Source organism: Lissotriton helveticus, chromosome 4_1, assembly GCF_964261635.1.
Source record: "Lissotriton helveticus chromosome 4_1, aLisHel1.1, whole genome shotgun sequence".
Lineage (NCBI taxonomy): Eukaryota > Metazoa > Chordata > Amphibia > Caudata > Salamandridae > Lissotriton > Lissotriton helveticus.
The window spans coordinates 1,627,194,978-1,627,221,085 of NC_136063.1; positions in this window are offsets into that span (position 1 = coordinate 1,627,194,978).

Below are 26,108 nucleotides of genomic sequence, written 5' to 3' on the forward strand. Positions count from 1 at the left end.
ACAATTACAGTTAGACTGTGGGCGTACAGTCAAGGAAAGTGATGGCTTGGACGGAAGTAATCATTTTTCAGAGTATGAATGGGACGCATGCATGATCGGGAGACGAGCGGAGAAAGGAGGGGAACTGCTGCGAAGGGGAGACAAGTGACGTCAGCGAGAGCTGCGCTGTGATAGGCCGGTCGGTGTGAAGCCACGCTGAGACGAGTGACGTCAGCGAGAGCCGCGCTGAGATAGGCCGGTTGGTGTGAAGCCGCGCTGTGATAGGGCGGTTGGTGTGACGTCAGCAAAGAGCCGCGCAGTGATAGGCCAGTTAGCGAAAACCGCGCTGAGATTGGTGGATTGTCATCAGGAAGTAAAGGAACGCGGAGGAAATAGAAATTCGTACATTTTGAACATGAAGTGTTTTAAATGTTTGAGAGGGATTTTTAAGAGAAAAAGAAGAGAATCTTATTACGGGGAAGAGGCACCGCCGGAGGGTACACCAGCTCACTATATGGCAACGAATGTTGGGTTACATACTATACTGTGGCTGGATGCTTGGAGTAAGATTACAGAGGGGAATGAGGAACTGACTTTTCCGAAATACGGAACGTTTAGACTAGAAGTGTTGCATCAACTGAAAGCAGTTATGTCCTCATTGAGACCTTTGCCTAGACCAACACAGTTTGAGGCCCTTAATGCATGGATTAGGGCGGCGCACGATAGGAGTCAGAACAGACGCCAAGAAAGGGTACGGCGATCAGTAAGGGCAGTGCAAGATGCCAAATGGGATGCGGAAGCCAAGAGATGGAGGGTACAGATGATTGAAGTGGATAAGTTGTATCCAATGAGAGAGATTACAGGAAAGAAATCCATGGAAGAGGATGAAGAGAGTGAGTCGGAGGATGGCCTAATAAATAGGTTATTGATAGATAGACCGCCTCTGGACAATAGGGAGATAGAAGGTACTGAACTCCCAAAGCAAGATAGGGTTGACATAGAAGAGAACAGGCCACTCCCTATAACGGATTGGGTACCTACCAAAGGTGAGGAGACACCCCAACATAGTCCTGTACAGAGAGTAGTCGGAAGGGTTGTGGTGCAGAAGATGCCAGCAAGAGAGAGGGTTGAGTCTTATGGATTGCCAGATGCTCTTCAAGTACCCGTTACCATAGGTCCAATAGTGTCGGTTTATCACCCAGAGAAAGGAAGAGAGGAAGAACAGGTACGGCTAGACAGAGAAAGAGTCGAGATGGAAAGAAGGAATAACACGACAAATGCCTGGAGGAAATTGCCAGGACCGATAACGTGGAGCACCCCATTGGATTCAGCAGTGGATCCCGTAACTGAACAGGGGGGTCAAAGAGGACCGATGGACCTGAGGGGACCACGGCCGAAATCCTATAAAGAGTTGAGGGCTGACTTGAGGGAATGGGACAGGTCCACAGAAGCACCGAGCGACAGGTTAAGAGCAGAAGCTGGATGGGGAAGTCGAGGCAACGGGACATTATCTCACTGCGGGGCTAGCGAAAGCAGTCAGGAGTGGGACGGTAAAAGTCAGGAGAGTAGAAGAGTTACACGTCATATTGACGGAGGAAACGGGCAGGAGCAAAAAGGCAGAAGTACGGAGTGTGGAGAGACATCTCGTCTCATTCAAAGTGAGGGAGACCAAAGGACTCAAGAATACAGAGATAGGTTTAGGTGCACTCACCACGCACCTGCTGATAACGTACAGCACTGGAATCGTGAGAACATGGGGAACAGTGAAGGATCTTGCCATGCGTCGAGTGATCAGAGGTCACAGGCGAATTGTGAAGACATGGGGAATAATGGAATGTCTTACCATGCACCTAGAGAAACCAGGCAGAATGGGAAATGTGGGACTATGGGAAATAGAGGAGTGTTTCACCATACATCCAGAGAGGATGGAACTGCATGGGACCTGGAGAGATGGGAGCATGGGAGGACTCCCCATAACTCGCCTGAGCCTAGACGTAGGACTCAGAGCTGTGATGGGAGAGATGTAAATAGACTCCCTAGAGATGGCATACTGAGAGCTGTAATAAAAGCCAAAAGACTCGATGTGACCAGTTTAAGATCTGATCTGGATGATATAATAGATGGTACATTGTCTTTAGAAAGGATCGACATGTACGAACAAGATGAGCTGTTGTTTATAGCAAAGGATATTACTCGGAAGGCAAGAGCAACTCATGAGAAACTGTCTGAACTGGCAGACAAGTATATGGTAGATTTGTCCAGAACCAAGGCATTACAGGGTAACCACAGGTTGCATTATTCAGATCAGGACTTAGATGAGAGGAGGACAACTGGATTAAAAACACACATAAGGGAGCTGATCACAGGAATAAGAGCATGGAGAGATCTGGACAAATGGGAAGAGAGGTGGTCCAAAAAGGGAACTGTTAGACGGAGTGCGAATTTGATGTCTCCGGAGGGAAGGCTAATGCAGATGGAGGCATTCCCTTTGCGAGAAATAGCAAATGGAAGTTATGTACACGTGCCCTGGAGTAGGGGAGATTTGGCTGCATTTACAAACTCATTTCCGAAGTTAAGGGAGAATCCTGTAGAGTGGTACAAGCAGGTAGAGAGGTTTGTCAAGATTTCAAAAGTATTGTGGATTGATTTGAACACCCTATTTGACATTGTGGTCCCAGGAGACTTGTGGATCGCATGCAAGTTTAGTGTCGAGTGGCCAACTGCAGAACCAGAAAGGGATACTCGTACTAATGGACCGTCAGAAACGGTAATGTTAAAATATGATAGGGTAATGACATGGTTGAAGGAGAAGGTGCCACCACAAGACATAGATTGGGTAAAAATAGACCGAACAAGACAGGAACCCAAGGAGACAGTTCATGAGTATTATGAACGATTGCTGAAAACATTCAAACAATATAGTGGACTAGATGTAATGGATCCCAAGGATATAGGACAGTTTGTATCGAAATTCGTTTTTGGGGTTGAGACCTGATATTTGTTTGATGATTCAGCAACATTTAATTTGTTGGCAAAACAAACCATTGGATGACATTTTGAGATACGCAAGGTATTGCAGTGATGAAATAGATTCCAAAGCAAAGAAACTAAAGGAGAAACTGATGATGGTGCAAATGCAGTCAGCTGGAAAGGGAGGACAGCAGCAACAGGGAACAGGGACAATGGGACGGAAATTAAATAGTCAGAATAGGGACAACGAGGAAAATCTGAGACCTAGAATAAACTTTGCTACATTGAAAAAAATGACAAAGTGCCACCAGTGTCACCAGGTGGGACATTGGAGACACGAGTGTCCCTATAACCCTGAAAACGGAGAAATAGAAGTTCTAGAGGAGGAAGTTCAGGAAGTTCCAGCCCAAAGAGTGACAGTGACAAAGAGTAAGGTGGCCAAAGGGGGGACTTCGGCTCCACAAGCTCAGTTCCCGCAGCCACCAAAGATTACGACAGGGGGAAAGGTCTATAGACAAATGCCTTTTTTCACAGGTGAAGAAGAGTGTTACTACGTTGATCCATTGACGGGACGACCTGTAAATAGAGAGGAGGACTGTACCCTCGGGACAGTACTAGAGGTGGATCAAAGAGGACCGTTTGTTGAGGCTGAAGTGGCAGGGTGTCCTACAACATTCTTGGTGGATACTGGAGCTACTCGATCAACTTTGAGATCGGCAGTGGTTCCAGATCTACCAATGTCGGGGGAAACGATTCAGGTGGTAGGGGTTGCAAATAGAAGGATGAATAGCCCTTTGACGGAACCAGTATCAGTGAAAATAGGAAACTACACCGATGAACATCAGTTTGTGGTATGTGATTCTAGTCCTGTGTGTCTGTTAGGAAGGGACTTATTGTGCAAACTGAACTGCACAATATACTGCACACCTCAGGGAGTGGAGGTACAGACTACAGACGATGATGCTACCTTTAAAGTTGCAAATTCGAGAACATGCATAGAACTGTATCCTACCCTGACAGTGGAGGAGCTCCCATGTGATTTACGAGATGCAGTGTCATCAGAAGTATGGGATTTTACTGGAGAAGAGATAGGACTGATCAAAGGAGTAGAACCAGTGAAGATCATGGTAAAACCAAATGCTGAATATCCGAGAACGCCTCAATACAAATTGACCCCGGAGACGATTGCGGGAATAAAACCCGTGATCGACTCTATGATTCAACAGGGAATACTGAAGGAAATCGTGGGTAGTCCATGTAACTCCCCGATTATGGGTTTGCAGAAACCTAGTGGGAAATTCAGAATAGTACAAGATCTTCGAAAGATTAATAACATAGTTGTTTCATGTTGTCCAGTGGTACCGAATCCATCAGTGATATTGTTTCAGATACCATTCCAACCTGAGTGGTTCACAGTGATAGACCTTTGTCAGGCGTTCTTTTCAATCCCATTAGATGAGGAGAGCCAGTACCTTTTTGCTTTTAAGCTGGAAAATCGCGTTTTAACATGGTGTCGTATCCCACAGGGGTATACAGAAAGCCCATCAATTTTCAACCAGCTGTTGAAGAAAAATCTTGAAAGTCTGGTACTGCCGCAGAACTCGGTTCTGGTCCAGTACATAGACGACCTACTTGTTGCATCAGAAACGGAAGAGGCTTGTAAGATAGATACCATTGCCTTGCTGAACCATTTAGCTGAAAATGGACACAAGGCATCTCCAAACAAATTGCAGTACTGTTTGACAGAAGTACAGTACTTGGGTCACCGGATAGAGAAAGGAAAGCGCAAAGTGTCACCAGATATGATAGAGGCGATAATGAAGATGAACGCGCCTACGACACAGAGAGAAGTCAGGATGTTCCTAGGAATGGTTGGTTATTGCCGACAGTGGATAGCTAACTTTTCACTGAAAGCAAAACATTTACAAAAACTGACGCACAAGGAGGTGAGTGATCCGGTACCATCGGACAAGGACTGTTTGATGGCGTTTCTACAGCTGAGAGAGGACTTGTGCCGCGCTCCGGCTTTGGGGATGCCTGACTATGAAAAACCATTTTCACTTTTCTGCTGCGAGAGAGAGGGTTGTGCTTTGTCAGTTTTGGTACAGATTCATGGAAATGCCCGTAGACCAGTTGCATACTTTTCGGCTACTTTAGATCCGGTAGCCGCAGCGTTGCCCGGATGTCTCAAATCCGTTGCTGCAACAGGTGTCAGCATTGAGCAGTGTGAAAATATTGTCATGGGACACCAGTTAGTGGTGTATGTACCTCATTCTGTAGAACTGTTAATGACCAGGACCAAGACACAGCACTTGACTAGTAGTAGGCTCACGCGCTACGAGCAAGTTATACTTGCTGCGGAGAACGTGACCCTTAAGAGGTGCTCTGTTTTGAATCCTGCTACATTGATGCCACTTCCTAATGATATAGAAGGCGAGGAATGTGAAGACCACGATTGCCTTGACGTGACTGAACTATGCACGAAGCCAAGACCAGATATTGTGGATGAGCCGTTGATCGACCCTTATGAAATTTTCTTTGTTGATGGCTCATGTTTAAGAGACGATACTGGTCGGTTGAGAGCAGCTTATGCTGTTTGCACCATTACTGGAGTTGTGGAAGCCGCTTGCCTGGAAGGAGTACACTCCGCTCAGGTGGCAGAGATCATTGCATTGACAAGTGCTTGTTTAGCAGGGAACAAAATTAGAGTCACCATTTATACCGATAGCCAATATGGTTTCGGTGTAGTTCATGATTTTGGGCAGTTGTGGTCTCAGAGAGGTTACATGACCTCCTCTGGTTCGCCTATTCGAAATGGGGAATTTGTGCGACTGTTAATAGCATTAAAAGGTCCAGCAGCAATTGCAATTGTCAAATGCGTAGCCCACACCAAAAATACAGATTTTGTGTCGCAAGGTAATAGATATGCAGACGAAGTTGCCCGCTACTGTGCGGAGCAAGGATATTCTTTCACGGAGGTGGAAGTGGGTGGGGCTCAGGAAAGGACCGAGTTAAACATGATGCTAGAAACAGTTGATACTTGGGAGGATTTAAAAAACATGCAAGAGAACGCACCTGATGCTGAGAAAAAGGCATGGGAAACAGCAGGTTGCGTGAAAAGTGAAATGGATTTTTGGGTTTCAGCAGATGGAAGGGCAGTGTTACCTGAGGAATTGGTGAATCCAATGGCACGACAGATACATGGTCCAGTACATTTAGGAAGAGATGCTGTGCTGAGGGTATTCAGGCAGACCTGGTATTGTCCTAAATTCAGGATTGCAGCAGAAGCAGTGTGTAAGAGATGTGTTACATGTCAGCAATTGAATGTAGGGAAAAGAACACCAGTTACCATGAGTCACATTGGGAGGTCTGGGGGGCCTTTCAACAGAATGCAATTAGATTTTATTGAGATGCCAAAAAGCAACCGCCTCAGGTATGTTCTGGTGGTTGTATGCATATTTTCCAGATGGGTCGAAGCATACCCTACACGCAGGTGCGATACACTCACAGTAGCAAAGTTGTTGCTTAGAGAGTTGATCCCGCGCTTCGGGGTGCCGACCTCCCTGGAATCAGATCGAGGAACTCATTTCAACAGTGAAGTTGTGAAGATGCTTTGCTCTGCATTGAACATTGATCAGAAGTTGCACTGTAGCTATCGACCAGAGGCTTCAGGTATTGTGGAGCAAATAAATGGCACACTCAAGTCCCGAATAGCCAAAGTATGTTCTTCGACGTCCTTAAGCTGGCCTGATGCTCTGCCTTTGGTACTCATGAGTATGCGTAGCACACCAGACAGGAGGACAGGTCTCTCTCCACATGAAGTTTTAATGGGGAGGGCAATGAGACTTCAGTCTGTACCAACTACAGCTTTGTTGAATATTACAGATGACCTGATCCTGGATTACTGCAAGGGTCTGTCTGACGCCATTCATTCTGTGTCTCTTCAGGTGCAGGCTGCTGAAGTTCCATCTTCAAGAGATCTATGTCACGACTTGTGCCCAGGTGACTGGATTCTGCTGAAGAAGCACGTCCGGAAGAACTGCCTAGATGTGCGTTGGAAGGGCCCCTATCAAGTTATCCTGACAACGAATACCGCTGTGAAGTGTGGAGGACTGCCAAACTGGATTCACGCTTCCCATACTCGAAGAGTTCCAGCACCCCTGGAAGAAACAGCTCCCCTCGCAGATGAAAATCCAGCTGTAGACGGTGAACCACAAGAGGGGATCAGTCACGCTGTGGGGGTGTCGGAAGAAGTTGGGAGCGCTACAGAACAAGAAGAAGAAGGACAGGACGGCAGTGAAACTGAAGTTGCCACAGAAGGAGAAAGTTGCTGTGAATGCGGCTCAGACACAGATCAAGTCCAGAGTGATCAAGAACCGAGTGTGAGGACGAGATATAGGAGAGCGAGGCGTGGAGAAGCTAGTTGGCCAAGTGAAAGAAGAAAGAGGCCAAGCTTGAAGCCAGCTCCAGAGAAAACTTTTGCCCCTATATCTGAAGACTCGGATTTGGACGAAAGTGCACAAGGACAGGAACAGGAAGGTCCGAGAAGATCGAGAAGGGTGCGAGTGCCTTGCAGAAGATACGCTACTCCTGAGTGGACCTACCTCGCTGCAGATGTCCAGTGTACAGAGATCCGGGAGGGTGAGGGAAGTGACCCTGACCAGTACTGACCCCATCATAACAGTGGAAATAGTGTTTCTGATACCGGGAGTGGAGGTCGAAGGGTTGCTGACACTCAATATCCCCTATCCTCCTTATCGGAGCGGAATAAGAGACCTGGTTTTAAACAGAATAGAATTTCCGATTTGTTGTTCAAGGAGGTCAATACTTGAGGAGGTCCTTCTTCGTTTGGAAATATTAGAAGCCGTGATTAGAGTCGCTGGAACACGTATAATTTCGGATTGCTAAAAGACTGTGTGAAAGACTTTGTAAATAAACAAATTGAGAGATAACCTAGCGCCAAGTGGAAGAAGAAGAAACTAGGGACTTCCATTTAGTGGACGGAGAAGGGCTAGGGTTGTCCGTTGCTATAGAAAACAAAGACTGATCTTGCGGAGAAGATTATCAGCTTCCAGGTGTGGTTCGAAAAGAGACATTGTACAAAGGAAAGAGACATTGTGCTGTGAAAGAAAACCAGAGCTATACTGACTTGAGATCATGGAGGCTGGCGACCCGAACCGCAGGACCAAATGTATAGTAGGCACACTTTTAGTGGGAGTGATTTTTCTTATAGTTTTAGTAGTTACTATATCTTATGTAGTGGGACATGAAAATGAAGGGAAAACATCAAAGGAAGCGAAGATTGCATCGATACAGAAACCTACTACTGCTGGTCAAAAGGGGAACAATACAGAGAAAGACAAAGCTTTACTAGCAGCTGAGACTCGTAGGTTACATATAGATGAATCACAGGGAAATTTTAAATCAAATGCATATGCTAAATTGCTTTATGAATACATTGATGCTATGGAGGCCAAGAATTGTTATGTTTGCATGAAATTGCCAGCCTCTGTAGACGAAGGTATCAGATATCATCATCTTCCATTGACTTATGGAATCACATGTAGTTTGTTGCTTAGTATATTCTATGAACGTGATGGGTTTGAATACTATTTTTCAAACTTCGATGCTGTTTTACCAGAAGTGCCGAACTACAAGCATTTAAATAAGTGGGATTATTATAAGAGTGAAGACAGATTACAGAAATTTTTCCTTCCTTGGAAAACATTAGATACTTCACACGCCCGAAGAAATAATTTAACTTGTAAAGTGTCAGAAATTGAGAAAAAGTTTGTAGGACAAGTGGATGATCGATACCGGAGACAGAAGATCTTAAAAGCTTCAGGTCAATGGAAAACAGATTGGACCGAGGAAGAAAGGGCACACCAAAGAAAGGGTAGCAATGGTCCAATAGCTTTAGACCGAGAGAAAAAGGGGAAACTGTGTATACATAGGGGTGAAACCTATTACGAGAATGTGTTTGTGGGAAAAGTAAGTTGTGAACATGCTTTCCAATTAGAGTACTACTCAAAAGACTTCTTGAAGGAAATGCAGGTGATCCCAAATGTATATTTTGTGTGTGGAAGAAATGCATACGTGAAACTACCAGATAATTGGTATGGATCATGTTATTTGGCAATTGTCTTCCCCAAAATATACCATGCTAAGGATTTGGAAATTATAGAGGGAGGTACTCAAGCTAGAGGAAGAAGGGATGTAAGCAGTGAGGAAGTAGTTGGAGACGTCTTTGGTGCTATGTTTCCTATTTTAGGGATAGCACTAAATGATGTCAAGATTAGAAGATTGGCAACAGTTGTAGATAGGTTGTCCGCCAGTACTGCTAGATCATTAATGCTGGTGGAGGGAGAGATGCAATCGATAAGGGCAATGGTTCTTCAGAACCGACTTGCTCTAGATGTTCTGTTAGCCAAAGAGGGAGGAGTCTGTAAGGCTTTGAAGGTCCAAGAATGTTGCACTTACATTCCAGACAATTCAAAACCTTTAGAAAAGTACATTCGGAACATTACTGAAATACATCATGAAATTGAGGATTTGACAAAGGTAACAGTGTGGGAGAAAGTAGGTCAAGGAATGGGTAAAGTTGGAGGTTGGTTTGCCAACTTAGGAAAGAGTTTCATTTGGTACATACTGAAACCTATCATCATAATAGTGATTTGTATAATCACCTTGTGGGGATTGGTGCGGCTGTACCAATGGTATAGATCAAACAGGTTGCAAAGAACCATGAGAGAGCAGGAGAGGAGATTGACTGCGATGCAGGATAATCAGTACAGGAGTCTGAAGGCTCTAGAGATGATGAAACGAGGGGGTACTGCAACAACTTCAGTTTGACTCAGTCCATACCTCAGGGATGGTGTTGTGATGGTGATGACTACTAAAAGTCATCAAAGGGGGGATTGAGAGAGCGCAAATCAAGAAAATATAGAAGTGCACCATATTTACAAGCACGTTGTATTAGTTTAGTAAACATTATATAAGAGTGTCGAATTTATAGAGAGAAAATATATAAGAGTGTTTAATTGAAAATAGAATACTTATATCAAGTGTGAAGAACTAATGTAGATGTTTGTAGAGATGTTAGAAGATGTTGAAATCCCATGTTGTATGGCTGTGGTAGGGGAAAATGTAATTCTGCTAATGTAGAAATGTGTAGGCCACATGGCAGTTCACATAGAGTACAAGATGCTGTTACACTCTTACACGATGATGGATTTTGATGTTGTTATAATTCAAGGTATTTTTGATCATAGAACTGAAATATATGTTTTATAGATGTTTCATATAATCATTGTGTGTAATAAGTTAGAATACTGTTTAAACTAAGAAATTAAAGGTTTGCAGAGTGCACAGGCCCGTTCATGTATTTTTAATAGGCCTGAATAGACAAAGTCGTTTCTTTTGATCTGTATGTGCTCGTTAGAGAAAGGTCGTGCTAGGCACAATTTGTGGAGCTTGCTCGATGGTTTACGACTTAGAAGATACAGTGGAGGCCGGAATTTGGGGCCCACAGTACAAGTGTCTGTTTGCAGGTGCGAGGAGGTTCCAATCAAGAGAGTGATGAATAGACTTTTGTTCAGGGCGCCAGGCACAGGCCTGGAGGAGGCTTCAGGAATTTCTGGGGGGTACCGTCCTGCCGGAGAGGAGCCTGGGAAGCAAGGTCAACGCTAACGATGGGCCCAGAGGAGTATCAGCATGGAAAATACCAGAACCAACACCACGTGAGGGGCGTCTCTAAAGGGCGTTTCTATTGCAAATGTGATTTTGTATTAGGGACAGCACCCCTGGGTGGAGTTAGGGCAGATGGTCTGAGGAACCTAAGAGAGCGGATGGGTAGGCAGATAGGTTAACTGCGAGACACCGATTTACAACGAAGACTAAGGGAAGTGAGTGATCTTCTTTGGAAGTCACCACTGCTGACACCTTTTTAGGTTAAGATTTTGCTAAGTAGGGATGTCACTTAGTCTAGTGTAGGGACAGTCTAACCAGCATTTTCTTCCTTTCTGTAAATGACTCATAAGGTACAGCTTGTGTCTATTCTTGCAACTTTGATGATTTTTGAATTGGTTTTGGTAATATTCTTCTGCCGACTAAGAGCATTTAGAAAATTTATGTTTGTATTGATACCCGTATATCTTTTGAACCTTATATTGAGATGTTTGTATCTTCAGTTAAGTTTGGCTTTGTAATAAACTTTTAAACTTATTAAGAGTAAGTGGTTCTTTAGAGTGGTGTAAGTCATTAATTGATTGACCTAGTAGTGGATTGCCTTTTACTCTATGACAGGTACCAACGGTTCAGTCGACCTGAGTTGGGATCTAGATCTATAACAATAGACCAGAAATCCCGCGTTAACAGGACTAACATTTGTGAATAATGATTGTGCGGTGCACTTCACATATTTATGTTAACCATTGACAACTGCTCACACACCTCCTGAGGCGGAAGCCGGGAGCACCGATCATTTGCTTAATTTCAAAATTACCTGTTTTTAAATACTGCCATTGTCTTGCACCTACTCTGTGTCACTACCTTGCCCTCGCTGCTCATTCCTCCGCACAGCCGATTAGGCGCTGTAGCGGGGACCGGTGAGTTCCGATGCCATCTTGAGGGTACTCTGGGGTTGCCGGTGCAGTTGCTCGGCCAGTCCCACCTCTGGCCAGCATATTATGACTTCTCATTCCCAGCCGCGAAGCGGCGGCACGCAGCAAGCCCGTCTGCGCCCGTCCGTGACCGGTCGGGAGCTGGGGCCACAGACCCTGCTCCTTTTTTGACCTACTCCTCCGCGCAACTCCTCGCTTTCCAGGGCGATTGGTCCCTTTGCCCTCCTATGCTCGAAGTTATCCACGGCCTTGGCATTCCTGCCCCTAATCTCCCCCTCCCTGAGGTCTTACCCCCTAACCCTCAGTTGGTCACTGTTTCTGATCCCTCTTCCCTCTCTCGCCCGCCTGCTGTGGCTACGGCCTACCTCCTCAATACCCGCTCGGCGGTTAAGCACCAGCTGGAACTCTATAATCTTCTTGATACTGAGGAACATGATTTTCTGTTTCTCACTGAAACCTGGTTCTCTGCAGATTCATTGCCCGATGTCCTATCAGCACTCCCTGACTACTATTATGCCCTCCGTGCCGACCGCCCTGATGGGAAGGCCGGCGGAGGAGGGGCTATGATCATCCGGTCGAATCTCCAGTTCCAGCCCCTTTCTTACTCTTCCATCTTGAATGTGGACTTCATAGTTGCCCGTTCGGCCAATCTCTTGGTTCCTCTTACTGTTGTCCTTCTTTACCGTCCCCCTCAAATTATGTCTTACTTTGTACTAGCTTTACAGGAACTCTTGGCCACCCTTGTGGTTAACAACTCCTCAGTTCTTCTACTGGGTGACTTCAATTATTGGCCTGGAGACCCCAGGGAAGATCAGACATCCAAAGACTTTTCTGACACCCTTCGTTGTTTCAATATCATTTCCCATATTCATGCCCCCACCCACACGCATGGCCATACTCTCGACCAGATTTGGTCAGCCAGTCGGACCATTCTTTCTCCTATTATTCTCCATTGAACCTGGTCAGACCATTTTCTAATCTCCTTTTCCATTGATTTGGGAGCCATTGACAAGCCCCCCCTGCCTAAGAATGTCTTGGTCCGGAACTGGAATCGGTTGGACCTTAATACCCTCTCCTCTTCTTTGGTGACCTCCTCTCCCGACCTATCTGACCTCTCCCTTGACCTTCAAGTGGACACCGTTAACAGCTGGCTGGCCACCTCCTGCGACTTGGTCGCTCCCCTCAGGAGGGTCAGGACTTGCCGCCTCCACGAAGCTAATAGATGGTTTACCAGTGATCTTAAAACTCTCAAACTGGCTCTCAGACAGTCAGAGCGTCAGTGGAGGCGCAAGTACTGTCCCTCACTGAGAGCTCGATAGATGTCTCTTCTCTGTAACTATAAGAAAGCTATTCTCTTAGCAAAAACTGAATACTTCACTGGGAAGATCTTACTTGCGGCTAATAAACCTAAGGAGATTTTCTCCATCGTTCACAATTTAGCTCCATCTAATAGAGTCAATCCCAATCCTGTTCTTTCCCAAGCTCTTTGTCATTCTCTCAACGATGTTTTCCTTGACAAAATTGCTAATATCAAATGAAATATCCCGGTGTCACTTTCCTCCCTTCCCTTTCCCTCCTCTCCCCCGTCGTCCCCTTCCCTTGACCTTTTTCCACCTATCTCCAAGGAGTCCTTCCTTGCTCTGCTCAGAAAGGTCAAGGCAGGTTCCCCCGCCGACTGAGTTGTTTTCCGGTTGCCCTGACCCTCCCTTGTCCCTCCTCAACGCTTCCATCTCTCAGGGTATAGTTCCGGCCCCTTTCAAATCGGCCACAGTCATCCCCATACTAAAAAAATCTGGTGCTGACCCCTCTCTTCCCTCTCACTTTAGGCCCATCTCCTTGCTCCCTTATCTGGGCAAGATTTTGGAGAACATTAATGTGGAACACCTTTCTGTTCCACCTCGTAGCACAGCATTCTTCAATTGCATTTGCAGCCATTTATTTAATTCTTCAATGTTTCATCTGTTTACTCTTCTTTAAAATCCTGAATCTTTCTTACATTCACTTTGTGAAGTCAAATATTTAAAAAACAAAACAAACCAGCTGGGTAAGACCTAAGATAATCTACAGCATATATTTATCAACATTCTATGTGGTCACCATTAAAATTACGACATTACAGATTCAACTTGTCTATTGTTGACTAATTGCGTAGACTTTTGTCAGACAAAGATATACACAACTATAAAAAGAGGGAGTAAATACACATGTATATAACACAACAGAATTTTTATTATAACATAATAAATCAAGCAAAATCAGATAAAATAAAAATGAACAAAAACTCCAATTCATAAAACCTTTTTTGTATCAATTTATATTTAAAAATTACAGATAGTCAGAAAGTAAAACAGATTTTCAAATGTGAATAGCTAAGGTTCCTTCTAAATCTTAAAGCATATAAAGAAAACCTATATTCACAAAAAACATAAAAAGTGGCCAGAAAACTAATTTCTGTTCGACGCGCGTTTCGGCGTTTCCACAAACGCCTTCTTCAGGAGCCACAAGGTTAATCTGTAATAATCTTTAAAAACAAAGGAGAGAAAAAGAAATATATTTACATTTACCTTCTGTCCATTTTATAAAAAAAGACAGCACATTTTCATTATATACAAAAAACATATGTACACATTCCCTCATACTTCAAAAAATTGTTACACAGATTTCTATTTACATATTGAATATCTATCTTAAGCCGTGAACCACAATTCTCAATTAATCAACCTATTCCTAGCTTACACCAGCTGTATTATTCATCTTATATCACATAATTTTTTACATGGTATTTTAGTTCATGATAAGTTTCTAGAGCAGTTTCGAAGGGGTACCTTACTAATGTTAGGGGATATACCCTAATACAGGCCACGTTCGTTTTAATATTGAAAGAAAACACAGGGCTATCCCTTATTAAGGTAACATTCAGTATGCAATGCAAGTGATAGTTTACATGTAAGGGTCTACACACTTACGAAAGGAGAGGTAAAATGCTTGTTCACTATCCGCCCTATTTAGCAGAAGGGGCAAGGTATCTTTATATATTATCATCTTTAATATTATGGCTTCAAGGATAACCCTTCAACATTGCACTAATGTAAGCACCCCATATGGTAGCATCTTATATATTAATCTCTTGTCTATTTCTCCACTCAGACACCTACGTTACATTCTGTCCCATGGTAGACGATACCAAACTGTCACAAAATAGACCCCAAAATAGCTACATATGTTAACATCTGATACATATGCTCATTACTGCCTTCAAGCAGGTTAGACCAATATCCCTTCTACTTACTTCAGTTTGAGCGAAAGACTCGTTTCCTCACTGTTCTGGTTTTTCTAATTGCAGAATGAAAATAATTCACATTCCTAGAGCCCGATTGTTTCAACGTATTCTGGAACCCAGCATTGCCAAAAACTGTCCGCAGAGAAAGCCAAAATTAACTGCATGTATTGGTAACCAATCTACTTAATCGTTACTGCACTCAAACTGGTTTCCTAGAGATCCCTTGTACTTACTTAGGTATAGATAGGCAGGCTCGTTATCGCAATGTTTTCGTTTTTTCAAAGTGCAGACAGAAAATAAATCACCATCTCAGAGCCCGTTTTTTTCCCTTTTCAGAGTATTACTGGAAGCCGGTAGTTCCTGAGGGAAAGATTATATTTAAGTTTTAATAGGCATCCCACTTTTGCAAAGGTTGTTGCTCAAGTTAACCTGAATTATTATTTGGCAGCAAAAACGGGGAACTGCGTTCTAAAAATAAATTACTAAAGAGGCCTTTCTACTTACTTTGCTTAGATTACACGGCTCATTTCCTCAATTTGTTGTTTATTCGGAGAGCTGCAAAAGATTAATTCGCACTCTTGGGACACAAAGCTTCCAGCGGAATTCTGGAAAACGGGTACTTCCTAAAGAAAAGATTGTATCCAGTTTTAAAGGTCATCTTGCACGCTCGATTATATCTAGATTTGTGCTTAACAGTGAAAGGACGACGTTCAGAGGGAGCACATCTTACCTTCTGAAAAAGATACGACGAGATAAGTCGAAAAAACAACAGGTCACGGACAGGCTGGATGTAGCCTCTGGCGTCTCCCGACCGTTAGAATGCGTGTTACCGCGAGTAGCCGCGGAAACCTGCTTTTTAACTGGTAGCAAACAAGTCAGGCTAATGCCTTACACCTGTGTCCCAGTCAGGTCAGAAACGTTACGTTACGTGAACAAACCCGAGTGCGGGAGTTATTTAAAGATGTATACACCGCATAACGCATCTGTAGCAGGTCCTTGATATTTCTAACAACGCAATTCACAAAATTATCGCGCATATATGTGTTGATATATTTCATTTTATCTATGTAGATATTTGCAAACATACCTTGTTTGTCTCTAGCTTAAAAGTTTATACAAAGGCTAGTTTGATGTCTCAGTGGCAATGTATTCCGTCAATCACAAAGGGATTGTGACCTATTCATGTCTCTACGATAATTTATAAAGCAGCATTCAGCACCTTATACATGTAGGCATCAGCCCATCCTCATTTCAGACATACATACTTCTAGACTTTTATACACTCCACAATAAAATCCTTCTATGTCTTGGAGTATATATGGCTAGATACCGATGATGGTAATCAAATGGAGACAGATATGTTCTACGGGGTCTCACATTGATCTTTGTTTATCCACATATTTCTTAGGGGCTAACGTCATCATAAAATTGCGTTTTCCCATGGGATATCGCAATTTAGCCCAATCCTATGTGTGTTGAAAACAAAAATCCAAAAGACTTCTCTTTTTTTCCTAATGGCGCATCCTCCTTGACTGTCTGGTGTTCGTATTTTTTCAAGGATGCGCCATTGGAAGTCCTCGGGTTTATGGTTTTTCTCGATGAAATGTTTGACTAACGGTGCTACCACTTTTTGGGTCCTGATGGCAGACCTATGTTCTGTTATGCGTACTTGAATGGATCTGCAGGTTTCGCCAACATAACCTAGTCCGCATTTACATTTAATGAAATAGACTACATTTGCAGTCTTGCAGTTCCAGAAATCATTTGCCTTCACTGTATATCCATTATGTGTGAATTCTTCACCCTCAATAATGTTATTGCATGATTTGCACGAGGAGCATTTAACTGTTCCACGAACGGGTAAGTTATTCAACAATGATCTCTGTGTAAAACCATTTTTGCCAGTATTGGAATTAAATCTGGAATGCACTATCTTGTCTTTGAGGTTCTTATTCCTCTTAAATGCGAACAGGGGTTTTGGTAATTTTTTATTTGACGTTGGGTTGCAATTCAGCAAATGCCAACTCGCATTGATTACCTGTCGGACACGTTCATTCAGGGTGGAATGGGTCGTGACGCATACCAATTGATCTTTAGGTTTAATTTCTTTGGATGTTAACAAAGCAGCACGGTCAAAGAACCGTGCTCTTTTATAGGAGGATCTTATGAGTCTATGGGGATAACCTCGCTCGAGGAATTTCTTACGCATAATGTGGGCCTGTTTATCATAGTCTGCAAGATTCGTACAATTTCTGCGAACCCGCAAGAACTGTGAGAAAGGTATACTCTCCCGTTGGTTTTTGGGATGAAAGCTCGTGAAATGTAACAGCGTGTTACGAGCTGTACCTTTCACGAAAAGATCCACCTCCAATTTATGATTATTTTCGCGTATTAGTAGGTCCAAAAACTCTACCTGACTAGTGCTATACTGAGCTGTAAAATGTAAGTTTTCATCTGTGAGGTTAATCCATTCCAGAAACTCCAAAAGGGAGTCTTTCCCATTGGTCCAGATAAAAAAGATATCATCTATGTATCTGGACCAATGGGAAATGGATTAAAAAAAGGGAGCCACCTCATTGTCAATAAATTGATCTTCGAACGCTGACATGTAAATATTCGCTATTGATGGGGCAACTGAGGCACCCATACTGACTCCTCTAATTTGGCGATAGATGGAATCGCCAAACTCAATGATGTTCTCTGTTAGAATAATGTATAGACAGTCAATTAAAAAACTCTTTGGACACTCTATGTTGTACTTATCTATGAACTGATCCGTTGCCCTTATAGCTCCATCGATGGGGATGTTGCTATACAAGGACGTGATGTCCATAGTGACCAAGATGTCTTTACAAGGGGTAAACTTTAGATCTTCAACAATGTTGATCATATGTCCCGTATCCTTGACATATGATTTAATCTTAGGTATATGTGGTCGTAAAAAATAATCTGTAAATTTGGACAAGGCCTCAGTTGGTGTTCCAATCGTGGACACGATTGGTCTATATGGCGGATTCGAGGCACTCTTGTGTATCTTAGGGAGGCCATAGATGCAAGCTGTTTTGTTACTGTTGGTGTTTAAAAAGTCATATTCCTGATTGGAGATGTCCCCCTTGTTCAGTGCTTCCTTTGTTAGGAATTGGATTTTCTTAACAGTATCCTTTAGGGGATTAATCTGAATTTTTTGATAGGTGGAACCATCATTCAACATTGTAAGCATATTGCATTCATATTGACAGGAATCCAATACGACAATACCACCCCCTTTGTCGCACGCTTTTATGGTCAATTCCTTATTATCCATTATTCTTTTCAAGGCCATAGATTCTTCCCTACTCAAATTATAGATGGGTTTAGGAACAAATGTTAGGGATTTCTCCAATTTCTGGAGAACTACCAGTTCAAATGTGGCCACCTCCGGGCCTAACTGCTCCAAGCCTGGACTGAATGTGGACGGTAGTGTAATTTCTCTATGTCTAATGTAATCATCTTCAACAGTTTCCCTGTCCTGAAAAAACTTCCTTAACCTGATTTTCCTAAAGAAGGAAATAATGTCCCTATATAAATCAAATATGTTTGCATGGGTCTGCGGTACAAAAGATAGACCCTTGGACAACAAGGTTTCACTATGTATATCAAGTTCTACACTAGACAGGTTAAAGATTGGTATTACATTCCCTGGCCCCAGTACTGCCTGTTCCGGGTCTCCCTGATGAAATGGGGTTCCTGCTGAGGAGGTGGTTGGTGCGCCTGTTGGTGGGGGTATTGATGATGTTGTATCTGTTGTTGGTGGTTCTGATAGTTTCCCCTGTTCTGACCCTGACCTTGGAACCTCACTCTGGGGCGGCCCCGTCGAGGCCCCCTGTTGGATAAAAAAGGGCGCTGGTAAGGGCGGGAACCAGTGTAAGAATTGAAACCACCATCAGAATCATATTGATTCCCATTGGTGCATTCACCTTCGGAATCTGACGTATCCGTGAAATTATTCACACGTTGCTGAATATTCCTGGATTCATCCCTGTAATGATTTTGTTGGTAAAAATCTTTACCTAGGTATGGGTATGTTGTTTCTTCAGAATAGTACCTTTTATCTTTATTCAGTTTGTCAGTTTTTCGTTTATTTAGGTAGGAGATAAAGGACTCCAGCTCTTTATTACATTCTGTTATCTTCTTCATAGCCTCCTCTACTCCCTCACTTATTTTTAACTTCTCTTCCAAATCTTCTATTTCAGATTTGATGTCTAAGGCTAGTAATTTAGAGGTCTCAACGATTAGGATCATAAAATCGCGAGAGCATCTATTTGCTATGAGGCTCCATTTCTCTAAAAAAGGTCTATGATGTACAAATAGACCAGGAGTAATACGGACCCTTAGTCCGTTGGGGATTATGCCTGTCTTCAAATAAGATATCATAAACTCCCCATGGGCCTCCATACGGATCAACCTCTTTTTTAGATCAATCAGTTTTCTACTGTCATCATTCCCTCTAAAATTATGGTTGGTGTTATTAGTAGGAGCTGTTATCCCCACTAGGGTAGCGAATTCTTCATCCGTGAAGCCAAAAGTTTTTAAATTGGCCATACCTACCACTCAAGTAAGATAGGGGGTATGGTAGAAGGGACTAAGAGACCAAATCAATTACTAAGGAATATTGTCAACTGCTCCAGAAACTATCTCACAATAATAGCAACTAGATATATATCCTTACTAGAAATCGAACAAGCCCTACACAGACAAGCTGTGGGAGTATTGGTGCAAAAAACAAGGACCCCCTGTTTTGGAGTAAGAAAACCAAGCGACAGGGATAAACACTTTGTGAAGTCAAATATTTAAAAAACAAAACAAACCAGCTGGGTAAGACCTAAGATAATCTACAGCATATATTTATCAACATTCTATGTGGTCACCATTAAAATTACGACATTACAGATTCAACTTGTCTATTGTTGACTAATTGCGTAGACTTTTGTCAGACAAAGATATACACAACTATAAAAAGAGGGAGTAAATACACATGTATATAACACAACAGAATTTTTATTATAACATAATAAATCAAGCAAAATCAGATAAAATAAAAATGAACAAAAACTCCAATTCATAAAACCTTTTTTGTATCAATTTATATTTAAAAATTACAGATAGTCAGAAAGTAAAACAGATTTTCAAATGTGAATAGCTAAGGTTCCTTCTAAATCTTAAAGCATATAAAGAAAACCTATATTCACAAAAAACATAAAAAGTGGCCAGAAAACTAATTTCTGTTCGACGCGCGTTTCGGCGTTTCCACAAACGCCTTCTTCAGGAGCCACAAGGTTAAACTGTAATAATCTTTAAAAACAAAGGAGAGAAAAAGAAATATATTTACATTTACCTTCTGTCCATTTTATAAAAAAAGACAGCACATTTTCATTATATACAAAAAACATATGTACACATTCCCTCATACTTCAAAAAATTGTTACACAGATTTCTATTTACATATTGAATATCTATCTTAAGCCGTGAACCACAATTCTCAATTAATCAACCTATTCCTAGCTTACACCAGCTGTATTATTCATCTTATATCACATAATTTTTTACATGGTATTTTAGTTCATGATAAGTTTCTAGAGCAGTTTCGAAGGGGTACCTTACTAATGTTAGGGGATATACCCTAATACAGGCCACGTTCGTTTTAATATTGAAAGAAAACACAGGGCTATCCCTTATTAAGGTAACATTCAGTATGCAATGCAAGTGATAGTTTACATGTAAGGGTCTACACACTTACGAAAGGAGAGGTAAAATGCTTGTTCACTATCCGCCCTATTTAGCAGAAGGGGCAAGGTATCTTTATATATTATCATCTTTAATATTATGGCTTCAAGGATAACCCTTCAACATTGCACTAATGTAAGCACCCCATATGGTAGCATCTTATATATTAATCTCTTGTCTATTTCTCCACTCAGACACCTACGTTACATTCTGTCCCATGGTAGACGATACCAAACTGTCACAAAATAGACCCCAAAATAGCTACATATGTTAACATCTGATACATATGCTCATTACTGCCTTCAAGCAGGTTAGACCAATATCCCTTCTACTTACTTCAGTTTGAGCGAAAGACTCGTTTCCTCACTGTTCTGGTTTTTCTAATTGCAGAATGAAAATAATTCACATTCCTAGAGCCCGATTGTTTCAACGTATTCTGGAACCCAGCATTGCCAAAAACTGTCCGCAGAGAAAGCCAAAATTAACTGCATGTATTGGTAACCAATCTACTTAATCGTTACTGCACTCAAACTGGTTTCCTAGAGATCCCTTGTACTTACTTAGGTATAGATAGGCAGGCTCGTTATCGCAATGTTTTCGTTTTTTCAAAGTGCAGACAGAAAATAAATCACCATCTCAGAGCCCGTTTTTTTCCCTTTTCAGAGTATTACTGGAAGCCGGTAGTTCCTGAGGGAAAGATTATATTTAAGTTTTAATAGGCATCCCACTTTTGCAAAGGTTGTTGCTCAAGTTAACCTGAATTATTATTTGGCAGCAAAAACGGGGAACTGCGTTCTAAAAATAAATTACTAAAGAGGCCTTTCTACTTACTTTGCTTAGATTACACGGCTCATTTCCTCAATTTGTTGTTTATTCGGAGAGCTGCAAAAGATTAATTCGCACTCTTGGGACACAAAGCTTCCAGCGGAATTCTGGAAAACGGGTATTTCCTAAAGAAAAGATTGTATCCAGTTTTAAAGGTCATCTTGCACGCTCGATTATATCTAGATTTGTGCTTAACAGTGAAAGGACGACGTTCAGAGGGAGCACATCTTACCTTCTGAAAAAGATACGACGAGATAAGTCGAAAAAACAACAGGTCACGGACAGGCTGGATGTAGCCTCTGGCGTCTCCCGACCGTTAGAATGCGTGTTACCGCGAGTAGCCGCGGAAACCTGCTTTTTAACTGGTAGCAAACAAGTCAGGCTAATGCCTTACACCTGTGTCCCAGTCAGGTCAGAAACGTTACGTTACGTGAACAAACCCGAGTGCGGGAGTTATTTAAAGATGTATACACCGCATAACGCATCTGTAGCAGGTCCTTGATATTTCTAACAACGCAATTCACAAAATTATCGCGCATATATGTGTTGATATATTTCATTTTATCTATGTAGATATTTGCAAACATACCTTGTTTGTCTCTAGCTTAAAAGTTTATACAAAGGCTAGTTTGATGTCTCAGTGGCAATGTATTCCGTCAATCACAAAGGGATTGTGACCTATTCATGTCTCTACGATAATTTATAAAGCAGCATTCAGCACCTTATACATGTAGGCATCAGCCCATCCTCATTTCAGACATACATACTTCTAGACTTTTATACACTCCACAATAAAATCCTTCTATGTCTTGGAGTATATATGGCTAGATACCGATGATGGTAATCAAATGGAGACAGATATGTTCTACGGGGTCTCACATTGATCTTTGTTTATCCACATATTTCTTAGGGGCTAACGTCATCATAAAATTGCGTTTTCCCATGGGATATCGCAATTTAGCCCAATCCTATGTGTGTTGAAAACAAAAATCCAAAAGACTTCTCTTTTTTTCCTAATGGCGCATCCTCCTTGACTGTCTGGTGTTCGTATTTTTTCAAGGATGCGCCATTGGAAGTCCTCGGGTTTATGGTTTTTCTCGATGAAATGTTTGACTAACGGTGCTACCACTTTTTGGGTCCTGATGGCAGACCTATGTTCTGTTATGCGTACTTGAATGGATCTGCAGGTTTCGCCAACATAACCTAGTCCGCATTTACATTTAATGAAATAGACTACATTTGCAGTCTTGCAGTTCCAGAAATCATTTGCCTTCACTGTATATCCATTATGTGTGAATTCTTCACCCTCAATAATGTTATTGCATGATTTGCACGAGGAGCATTTAACTGTTCCACGAACGGGTAAGTTATTCAACAATGATCTCTGTGTAAAACCATTTTTGCCAGTATTGGAATTAAATCTGGAATGCACTATCTTGTCTTTGAGGTTCTTATTCCTCTTAAATGCGAACAGGGGTTTTGGTAATTTTTTATTTGACGTTGGGTTGCAATTCAGCAAATGCCAACTCGCATTGATTACCTGTCGGACACGTTCATTCAGGGTGGAATGGGTCGTGACGCATACCAATTGATCTTTAGGTTTAATTTCTTTGGATGTTAACAAAGCAGCACGGTCAAAGAACCGTGCTCTTTTATAGGAGGATCTTATGAGTCTATGGGGATAACCTCGCTCGAGGAATTTCTTACGCATAATGTGGGCCTGTTTATCATAGTCTGCAAGATTCGTACAATTTCTGCGAACCCGCAAGAACTGTGAGAAAGGTATACTCTCCCGTTGGTTTTTGGGATGAAAGCTCGTGAAATGTAACAGCGTGTTACGAGCTGTACCTTTCACGAAAAGATCCACCTCCAATTTATGATTATTTTCGCGTATTAGTAGGTCCAAAAACTCTACCTGACTAGTGCTATACTGAGCTGTAAAATGTAAGTTTTCATAAACAAAGGGCGTGCAACTCACGAAGGGAGAAATGTGTAAACTCGGGGTTATGCAAGAGTGAATTTGTGTGTGTAATTTGCCTGAAGCTTTTAAACACAATAATATAATGTTAGCCTAAATAATAATTGATGTATATGATACTGTGGTTTCACCACGGGTGGACAGAATCTTAATGGATGTATTTTGTACTTTCAGTTACCCCTGAAGAAAGGCCCGCAGAGGCCTGAAATGCATTGGGTTAAAATAAACTGCTTTTTAAATGGATTTAAACGGGGCCTACGGGGGACGGTGCTCGACTGGTTTTCTTCTTTCCTAGCCGGCCGCCGGCAGTCGATCTGGGCCCCGCCGGATTCCGCCGCGATGCCGCCTCTGGGAGTCGGGGTCCCTCAGGGTTCTATTTTGAGCCCGACCCTCTTTAACATCATTATGACCCCATTGGCGGCGCTGGTGGAGTCGCATGGTGCCCAGATCGTATCCTATGCGGATGACACCCAGCTCCTCTTCTCTTGTAAGAGAGGAGGCGACTTTGATGGGGAGAGCATTCGGGATTGCCTTGGGGCTGTTTTTCACTGGTTCCATCTAAACAGCCTTAAGTGCAATTCCGACAAGTCCGAAGTTCTTTTCTTTGGGTGCGATACAGAACCAGACTGGCAGACCTGGTGGCCTCGGGATATGTTCCCTCCGTCCTGCTCCTCTCAGGTCGCTAAGAATCTGGGGGTGAAGATGGATAACAGGCTTTCCTTAAAATCCCAGATCCTGGGGGTGTCGGGCATGTGCTTTGGCATCCTCAGGATGTTGCGGAGGTTTCTTCCTCTGTTATCCGTGGAACATAGGACGCTGACTGTCCAGGCTCTGATCGGGTCCAGGTTGGATTATTCCAACGTTCTTTACCTGGGCCTCCCAGAGTACTTGTTGCAGCGGCTACAAGTGGCACAGAATGCCGCTGCCAGGGCTGTCTTTGGCCTTAGCAGGCGTTCCAGGGCCTCGGGTTTGTTGGCAACGTTACACGGGCTTCCTATCCGCAAGAGGATTGCCTTTAAGGCGCTGACCTTGGCCTATAAAGCCCTTCACAAGGAGGGAGCCAAGTACCTCCAAAAGAGACTGGTCTTTTATCATCCGACCAGGTCTCTAAGGTCGGAAGCCTTGCACCTTGCAGTTGTTCCCCGGGTAAAGAAAGCGCGCCTTGGAGGCCGCTCTTTCGGACTGCTGGCATCTCAGCTCTGGAACTCTTTACCACTGGCCCTACGGGGAGCGACCAGCCTACTGGCTTTCAGGAAGGGCCTCAAAACGTGGCTGTTTACTCAGTAGCCGGTCTCCCGCTAACTTCCGGCCTATTCTTCTGTTAGTTTTTATCTTGGTGTTATGTTTTTTATGTGTGGCAGCATTGTTTCTTTCTCCATTAAAGCGCCGGGACACTCTTTTTGAGTAGCCGTGCGCTATAGAAATCAATAAATAACATAACATAACATAAATAACATAACATTTTGGCGTCAGTACGTGTTATTGTCAAGAGGTTCGGATGGCCCAACACTAACATGAGAAAATTTGGAAAATTGCGTTTCCTGGTTTGAGGTTGGAAAGAAGGATGAATGTAAGAAAGATTCAGGATTATAAAGAAGAGTAAACAGATGAAACATTGAAGAATTAAATAAATGGCTGCAAATGCAATTGAAGAATGCTGTGCTACGAGGTGGAACAGAAAGGTGTTCCACATTAATGTTGTTCAGATTATTACGTGTAGTATGGGCTGAGCACGTTACAAGTGTGCACGCGACGGATTAAAAGGACAGTGAAAATTAAAACTGCAAAACTAAAACTGGATAAACAATAGGTGTGCTGCCCCTCAATGTATGTGATGTTTATAAAATTTAGCCCCCGGGGTCAGCACCCGAACAAAACTGTGAACTTTCGAAAAAACACATGAGACCACCTGCAAGCCAGGCGGAAAATCTTTCATCCATGGAGCATGCGTTATTTTTTTTTTTTTTTTTTTTTGGGTTAAAAACTTTTATTGAGCAATCAGAGAAGAGTTACAAAGATGGGCCTACAACCACACGGGCTGGCCGCTAACAGCAAAGCACAACGTAAGAAGCATACGATCTCTCCCGTGGTCAGACATAAGTCAAACTCCAACTGTCACTCAAATTATCGGATAGGACACAACAATTTCCCCTTTTATACATATAAAAACAACGAACTACAAAAAGGCGAATGCATACTAATCAAAGTCAGCCCAGAAGGCGGAGGGGAAGCTAACACTCAGGAACACAAAAGCACAATCAATGGGACTTGGCAAGGTGGGGGGGGGGGGACCGCGGGGAGGATAGGAAAATCACAGAACAGCACGAGAGATTTCGAGAACATCAGCCTAGGGAGACAGGGTAACATCGGGTGCGTCAACAAAGGGAGGAGTACAAATATTCCCACGATAGTCGTTCCACTGACCCCAAATCTTCGTCCACGCCCTGGGCCTGCCCCTAGCTACATAGACGGTCTTCTCGCGGAACATGGACCAATCCATGTTATCCTCCCACACCGAAGCATCGGGAAGTTTAGAGGCGCCCCAGAGTTGCGCAATGTCCCGCTTTGCGACCATGTATCCCAAGGTCGCCCATCTAGTTTGGGCCACAGAATAGTCGGTGGGTTCCCACACGTTCAACAGACACCGTCGGGCCTCAGGCCGCAGGGCAATTCCAGTCACAGCAGTCATCAC